Source organism: Solanum pennellii, chromosome 10, assembly GCF_001406875.1.
Source record: "Solanum pennellii chromosome 10, SPENNV200".
In the NCBI taxonomy this organism is placed as follows: Eukaryota; Viridiplantae; Streptophyta; class Magnoliopsida; order Solanales; family Solanaceae; genus Solanum; species Solanum pennellii.
The window spans coordinates 44,681,403-44,689,711 of record NC_028646.1 but is presented as its reverse complement, the minus strand read 5'-3'; the positions used below and the strand labels follow the sequence as shown (position 1 = coordinate 44,689,711).

Sequence of the window (8,309 nt, the reverse complement as noted above, 5' to 3'; positions counted from 1 at the left end):
GGGGGGGGGGGGGCTTGATAACCCAAACATGTATGCTTTTTGGGATCACGAGGAGAGTTTTGACTACATAAAACCATAAATCATTGTGCATATAGATGTGATCATGACTAAAGGCCCAAACATTATACATAGGTCTACTATCACTACTGCGCAATGATTTAGGAGGGATGAGTTTATTCTACACTGTACGGGTTAGAGATGTTACATCACAAAAATATTTTCCGAGCTTCCACATGAGGTTAGTTGCATCAAGCTGAATTAAAATATCATTTGAATGATCATGACAAATCCATCTTAGGGTTGGGACAAGAGTTCTTGGGCCCACTGAATATGATATACCTATAGACAATGATAAGTTTCACATATGTTCAAATCTTGATATGGATACTAAAACTGATGTGTTTCACATATGTTTAAAACTGGATGTGGATACTAAAAATGATGTAGATCATCCTCAAAAACTTGAAGACACTAGAGATTATTATGTCACGGAAATTTGATAAGGGTAGTCCTGCACTCTACTTTTCTTTTTATTTTGCAGTATTTTTGCAGCATTACGGACAACATTATGTTGTAAACTGTGGAGTGGGGTGTGATTATTTCCTGTGTAGTAATTTATGGTTTATGATTGGGTTGATCAGATTTTATTTTATGTTCTTTGACGAAGGGTAGTCCGCTTAAACCATATATAAAAGCAGGATTTTTCTCTATAGGATCGAGTAAATAGTTATAGTTAAGTAACATTTCCCTATGATTGTGTCACGACTCAAAGTATATCCTAGATGTGACATAGCATGTAGGAATCCGAGAGGCCCTACACAAGCCACTTAGCATGCATCATACAAGATAATAGAATTTGAAGTGTTTAAAAGAAAATTATTATATCACAAGAGTTTAACAAAAATTAAGCGGAAGTCTAACATAAGTCTCAAGCCATCTATTACATAAAGAGAGTAATTGGGACGTAACCCATACATCACATACACCATCAAAAATGAAAACACATAAAGCAATAAAGAGTCAAAGTCCTCGTAACATCTCACCAAGCGTCAAAAGTTACAAAAAGTGCTTTTATCCGAATCTCCCCCCACCTTTCCAACAAGTAAATAAAAAAATCCCTTCCATATAAACTCCTTTTTTGGTTCATTTTAGGTGGGGGAAAAAGAAGAGGAAAAGAAAAAAAGTTGTGCTGGGAATTTCCTTTTGAGACTCAAAGTTTTCTTTTAGAGCTGAAAAATTTGAGAGTCACCTTAAGAAAACACTGGCTAGAAAATACAGTAATACGTTCAAAGAAGAGGGTGCCTTAGTTTGGTCAAGATATCAAGCTTTCATTCCATTTGCATTTGTTTACTCGAGTTTCGCTTGAGGTCCAAATCCATGATGGAAGTCTCCCCTAGCTCGTGCGGTCCTGCTTCATTGCCCAGATAAAGGTAGCATCGTCTTCTTCATAATATTCTTTTGCCTCTTCTTTTGTCTCGAAATGATACCTTAATGTTTTAAAGCTTTTGTTACGTGTTTATTGGCTGTTAGTTGCTATTTAGTTTATAATTTTCAATATAATGTATGCCTTTTACTCATTCTGTCAAGATGTTTACCATGTCGTGTTAAAGCTTTCCGTGGATTTATGCTCAATGTCGTGGCTTCTTTGTTGATTGAGTTTGAGTTTTGTAGAGTCTCTCTTTTATTGTCAATGTTATTTCTTTTATGAGATAGGGAAAGAACCATAAATCAAGTCGATATCGAGTTGTGTGTTGTGTTATTCATTGTTTGTTGGTGATAGTAACATGTCCTTCCTCTATATTTCAAGTTCTTTGTTTGTTAGGCTCATTATCATCTTGTTGCTAGAATTATATCATGGGAACTAAATGTTAATGTATGTCTACCCTTTCCTCATTCTTTTATTAATCTGCATAAGTGTTAACATCCCTGTAGTTATTCTTGTTTGGGAATTATTTGAATTATAGACTTGTTTTTTTTCCTTTTTCCTCTTTTTTTTCTTTAATACAATTTTGAGGATTTCTGCATGTCCAAGAATTTAGTCTTTCTTTTAGTACTATATAGATGGATTGTCTGCTACTCCACTTAGCTATTTAATAGTTTGATATTAATCCATTCTATTTCATGTAGAGTTCCATGTTATTTAACAAGAAATGTTTGTTCATGTGTATTGCTATGTTATGAAAGTGGAATTTTTCGTGGTTATTGCGGGCTGTTTCTATTTTTTTTAATTATTATTTTTTCCTTATTTTAGTTCTTCTTAAATCTTATTTTGCTCCACTTTTGAGTTTGCTGATATCCATTCATGGTAGAAGATCTTGCTTTGACTCGTTTGCATTTCTCTTGATCATTAGTATCAAAGTGTTTACTCTTTTAATGCTTGATGTTTGTTTGTTGTTAGGTATGCATTGTTCATTTTAAGTCATCGAGTCATTAGTTGGCCATAATTTATCCTTTCAGTTAGAAATCATAAGATAAGACATTAATTCATATACTTGGTATTGGTTCAATACTGACGATGGTTTTAGTGGAACAAGACTATTGAGAAAGCATTTTTATTGATTTCAAGGCTTCTATCATGTTGTTTGTCTTCTAGTCATCTTGTTTAAAATGAAATGCAGTAGTATATGAGTTCAATCTACGCTATATTCCTTCTTGCATTAAATCAATGAATTTTGATTTACTTATTTTCACTTTTGTGTTGCATATGAAATCCGTTCGAGTTTGCTACAAACTCTTATCTTTCCTCTTGCATTTTTGAGAGGGTCGTGAAGAATGATATTCCTTTCTATCAAGTTAAGCCATGAAGATTGACGTACGGATCCCAAGGTTGAAGGAATCAAAGCCAATCGGAGAGTTGAAGAAGTTATGCCCAGAGGGCCTACTTTTATTATAGTTATTTTGTTAGTATAAGAGAGGTACAATCGAAGTGGGCCTAAGACCCAAAATAAATGGGTGAAAAACACCGGTCCAGACGAACAGAAATCGCATTTAGACCCAACTCTCTCTTTCCCTTTCTTTTACATTATTTCGTCTTTATTTGTTGTTACTTGTTGCTAGTTTTAGGGTTAGAAAAGTTCATATTCTCTGCAAGACGCTATTTCACTTTAACATCTTAATTAAATCAACCAAATATAAATAAACATAGAAATTTGCGAGTCAAATCTCACTTAGCTAGTAAATTAATTCTTCACTTATAAACAAACTCTAATTAATTTCTTCTCTACAACTTAAATTAGATATTGTAGCCAAAAAATTAGTTGTCGGATAACCCCAAGTAAGCGGGTGTCTTAGGTACTTTCAAAACCTTCCTAAGATGTTAATAAGAACCCCCAACCCCCTTAAAATTTTAATTAGATTTACTGTTTGATCTTTTTTAAAAATAAGGTTTCTTTTTTCCTTAAAATTAAGTGCCGACTCTTAATAAATCCTTAACCTATAAATATTTTTTCTGGAAATAAAACAGAATGACGACTATGCTTGGGATTTGAAGAATTCTAAACATAAAACTAACTTGTTTGGCTACATAAATAAGTGTTTACTTGTTTTGTTTATCGTATTATTAAACTGTTTCATTTTCATGGCATTGATTTCACAGAACGGCAAACAGTTTGCATTAGGATAACGGAAATTATGTGGTTTATCACGACTTCCTTTAGAAAAGACACACAAGTCTAATCTTTGGAAGTAACAAATGACATTTGGCTTGCGGTCATCCAACGTAATTTATTGCTTCACCCCGTTGTTTGTCCGACTGGGGTAGCCCTCATTTCTAAATCAATTCTAGTAAACCTAGGATAGAGTGAAATGAAAACCGAATCTAAGAATTAGCCTAAGATTTCTTAGTACCCAGGCGTATTAAGTCCATTAGTAAAAGCGCAAAATTATGTCCAAGGTTTTGACATAACGACATACCATTTTATCAGACATTTGATGGATATACGTGTAAAAACATAATTAAGGGTGGGGAAACTTAGCAAGGTTTTGTTATTTAGACATGGATCATTTTCTACGGTTCAACATGTATGTGGAAACCCCACTCTCACTCAAGATGTGGTACAATGACCTTGACGGGGATCATAAAAGAACACTCAACAAATATGTGGGTGCCCTAACAAAAACTACTCAACATGGTGGGATGGGACAAACTCATTGAAGTCCTTACAAACTATTGGGATAATGAATAAATTGTGTTCTTGTTTGGAACTATAGAAATTACCCTGAAAATTGAGGAACTCCTGGACTACAACGATACAGGTTGTAAAGGGTTCGAAAGAAGAGTGAGAAAACAAGAAGACATTTTGATCCCTAACATGCCTTCTGTCGAAGATATTACAAAAGGACTTGGACTAGGAAAAGATTACACTTATTTGGTCCAAGATTCTCATATATCATTTATGGACCTCTACATTAGGTTCGAGAAAGTGAGCTTTGATGCATTGTATAACAAAGAGTTCAGAGTTACCCATGAAATCCGACATTTGGTGTTGACCGTCGCGTTATTAGGAACAATGGGTTTCCACACGGCCCAAGCCAAAGTATCAACACTCGAGTGATAATGCTCGCACATACATTATTCCACGGGCCCCGAAATCAAGGGCAAGTGAAGTATTATCCTATTGGTCCCGTCATTTTGTCAGACAAGTATTGAGATTTAGTAAAATGCAACGAAGGACATCATTATATTCAAGGTTGTAAGTTTCTCCTTTAATGGTGGATCCTAAGTCATTTGGCAAAAGGTCATGGGAATCAAGAACTACATACCCTAGATGATAAGAACACTCTCAAGGATTTGAAAGGCAAGTTGTTTCGGGCAAATCTTGAAAATCAAAACACCAGAGGAAGATGGGCTCCAATTTGTTTTGAGATAAGGGAAAAATATTTTTAATGGATGCTCGATCTCTTCATCTCAAGGGATGTCATCATAAGGGTCCGCATACGACTCGTGCTTCCACTGCCATGTATTTGGGGAATCTATCCTTATGTACCCTTATGAGTCCTATGAAAGATTGGGAGGAAACAAATCACGCCTTGAGAGGCGTACTATGGTGAATACATGTATGACATTGGGGACGATAGAATGGATGGCGCTACCGAAATTCTAAGGGAGTGGAAAGGGGCCAAGTGAATGACCAAAGACACCATCGCTTCAGATCAATTTGACGGGGGATATGATGAAACTTATAAGGTTTGGTTGAATAGAAATATACAAAGTATATCCTCTCCATTCCCAAACAGTTGCCATAGTGTTGAAGAAAAAAAATCCAAAGTTGTGATCGAGCTAAGGGAGGTAAAATGGGGAGCCCAAGAAATTCACGCTAAATTTTTCTCAAAATCAATGTACTCTCGACAATATAACTAAGGAATTGGAAAGGTTGAGAAGCAGATTTCATGAGCTTGTCTTATGGGTTAAATAAAATATAGAGGGGATGCAATACGAGGATTGGAAATAAAAAGGACACCAAAGCGAGGGTTACCTGCTGATGCTACGGTACATGTTTCAGCAATACAATACACAGGGAAGCAACGCACGAGCAGGTCCATCAAGGACAACATAGTGGATTTCACCCTTGTGTGGGTTTTTTCTATATATATTTCTGTCATTATCAACACCTGTGTGGGCTTATCTTTCTTGTATTTCAGTATGTTTTTCAAATGACCCTGCGTGGGACCGCCCTTTGTATTTTGTTCCCTTCTTTTCCCTTTTTTTCAAACATTAACTATTATATGCAAAATTTCTTGGGGGTAACTTCCTAGTTCAAATCCATACGCACATCTTTCAAATGCGCTAGGCCTACCCTTGGCACAAAAGGCCCCCCCACATGTTTAGGACGTGATATATGTGCATTAATAGTTTATGTGATAGGTTACTTTGAATGAGGATGTTGGTAACCCAATCCTTGTCAAAAATTTCCAAACAAATATATAAAAGTCACTATTAGAAAATGCCCAACCAAATTTCCTGAGTCATAAGTTTCCCAACAAAAAAAAAAGCTCCTGGTACCCAAATCTTAAACATTACTCTTTCATCTTGGGAAAGGAAAAATCACAGCTACGGATAAGGCCAAGAACATCAAGATTGAACCAGCCGAAGAGGATTTAAAGTTGTTTGAACAGGGTCTCCATGAAACTATAGTGAAGAGGTTCGAAGTAGAGGTTGTCGTCGCAGCCTTTAAGTCTTTACAACGACCACTAGAAGTGGAGCTGGCGGCTAATACATTGAAACGTGTTATTCTGGACAAAGAGATGATCGACATGCGAAGGCTGCACAGTAAGTACATAACTTTCAAAAGGATTTCGAAAAAGCATTTGCCCACAAACTTTTTTCCAAGGACGTCTAGCAGAGGGGGACCAGAAAGTCACTCTCAAAGCATATCTTCAACAATACCAAATAGGGAAGAAAGTCATTCCGTGTGTCCTCATTAATGAGCACTTTCTGGCTGAGCGCATGATGAAGCCCATCGAGAGAGAATCTTACCTTATCCTATCAGGGGACATCTGCAAGACCTATGTGTGTCATCCTAACCAGAAAAGGCACAAAATAAAAGAGTGCGTGGAGTTTATGAATATGGTCCGCTACCTTATCGATATGGATAGTGTAACGAACAGGTGGGGTGACAGCGTTATCATTGTGTGTGATGAACCAAGGTTTGACATACCATTCACTGAGAAGACTTAGTTATACCATAGGTCATTCACACCCTTCAAGAAAAAGATGTTGGAAGTTTACTCGCAGTTGGTTCGAAACGGGGTCTTTGTCCCACTTTGTAAGAACGTTGGGTGTTGTATTCCTTAAGAAAAAAAGTTCGAAAGTGTTGCCCCAATAGACAAGACACTGATTACATAATTGAAAGGTTCTTTGCATTTCGGCGTGACTAAAGTTGAGTTTGTTACTCGTGACTAATGCTACAACAAGTAGAAGATGGGCTGAGAAAGAATCACCTTTATCTTTGGAAGCTTTATTTTCCATGTACTTGTAATTATTTGAGAATTAATGATTGAAAACAAATATTTCCCTTTGTATTCGAATTACGTAGGGCCTGAATTCTCTATGAGATACGTAGGCACCCTGTCAAATGCCCCACCCCTATCTTTTAAAATTTTCATTCTCCCCCTTTCATTAAACAAAGAAATATGACGCTCTGATCGACAGACATCGAAAGACATGCAACAAAGAAGACCTCAGCTCAATGTGATTTAAACTTTCTGAGATAATCCAATATTAAGACGAGTAAACTCTTGCTTGTAATAAAAATCAGTTCCCCCCTATTCGTGGATTTGCATGTTCTCAAGCAAAGAAAGTTTTTGTGTTTATCGGTTTTCTATATGATATCTTGCAGTATGTATTCTGAAGTCACACTAACAGATTTTCCTTTCAGTTGTTTGCCTTCCATAGGTAATTAAAAGTGGCCTGTGTCGATTCTCTAGTTGTTCATGCTTACTTCAGAATATCTAAATGCATTGCATATTCCTTTCCTGGTCAAAGTTCAAATAAGGCAAAAGCAATGATGGGGGATAAAAATGAAGAAATAAGCCTGACCGACATTGTCGTGTCTCAACCTACCTTTCAAAATTAAAATGAATTATGAAATCGATGCAGCAGATTGAAGTAAAGCAGTCGTGTCAAGTAAATAACCCAACTAGTGAGGTTGTGATCATTCCCACGAGGAAAATAGTCTAGACTTAACTTCAATCTATTATTACTTTTGTTTAGTCAATTACTTCCTTGGAAAGTAAAAACAATAAAAGGGGGGTTTCTATTTCTAAATGAATGAAAATAACTACCTAAATTGAAAGAGACACTTAACAGCTTTAAATTTTGGATTTTAATCAATTTAATGAAAGTAACTAAGGTTAACGTGTTTCCCACAGGTTCATAACTTGATAATTCTAACTATAACAATTCTTTCCTAGTATCTTGCATGCAAAGTGATAAGTTATGTATTTCTAAATTCTTTGCCTGGCATCTAGAAAATCTCACTCCGCACCTTGGTCCGGCTACGTGTGTTGCTATCCTAACCCTTATCTTTACCTCATATTAAGTATCGTATTAGATATTTGACTAAGTTATTCCCTCGTACCAATCAATACTAGCCTATTAGATAGTATACACTAAATCTATGTTGATAATTCTTTTCCTATTATCTACCTTCTTGGTCCGGCAAGTAGCATTAAGGCGAGTTCTAAGGTTTGCCATCCGTTAAAAAGACTTCTAAGCGAAAGATTAATTAATACATGCAAGACACTATTCTAGAATTGTTATTTTAGTTAGGTTTTATTTTATTATTTGCCTATGGTTCCCACAACCCTAG

The 8,309-nt window shown here is 36.0% G+C and overlaps 1 long non-coding RNA gene across 1 annotated transcript in view; it reads left to right on the top strand.

Moving 5' to 3' along the window:
• The window catches only part of LOC114074417, a 13,460-nt gene extending 10,440 nt beyond the window's left edge, over window positions 1–3,020 (top strand). The window contains exons 2-3 of the long non-coding RNA XR_003574815.1: window positions 1,153–1,430; window positions 2,760–3,020. This is a non-coding gene — a long non-coding RNA (uncharacterized LOC114074417). The remainder of the gene's footprint in view (window positions 1–1,152; window positions 1,431–2,759) is intronic.
• Window positions 3,021–8,309: the final 5,289 nt, after the last annotated feature.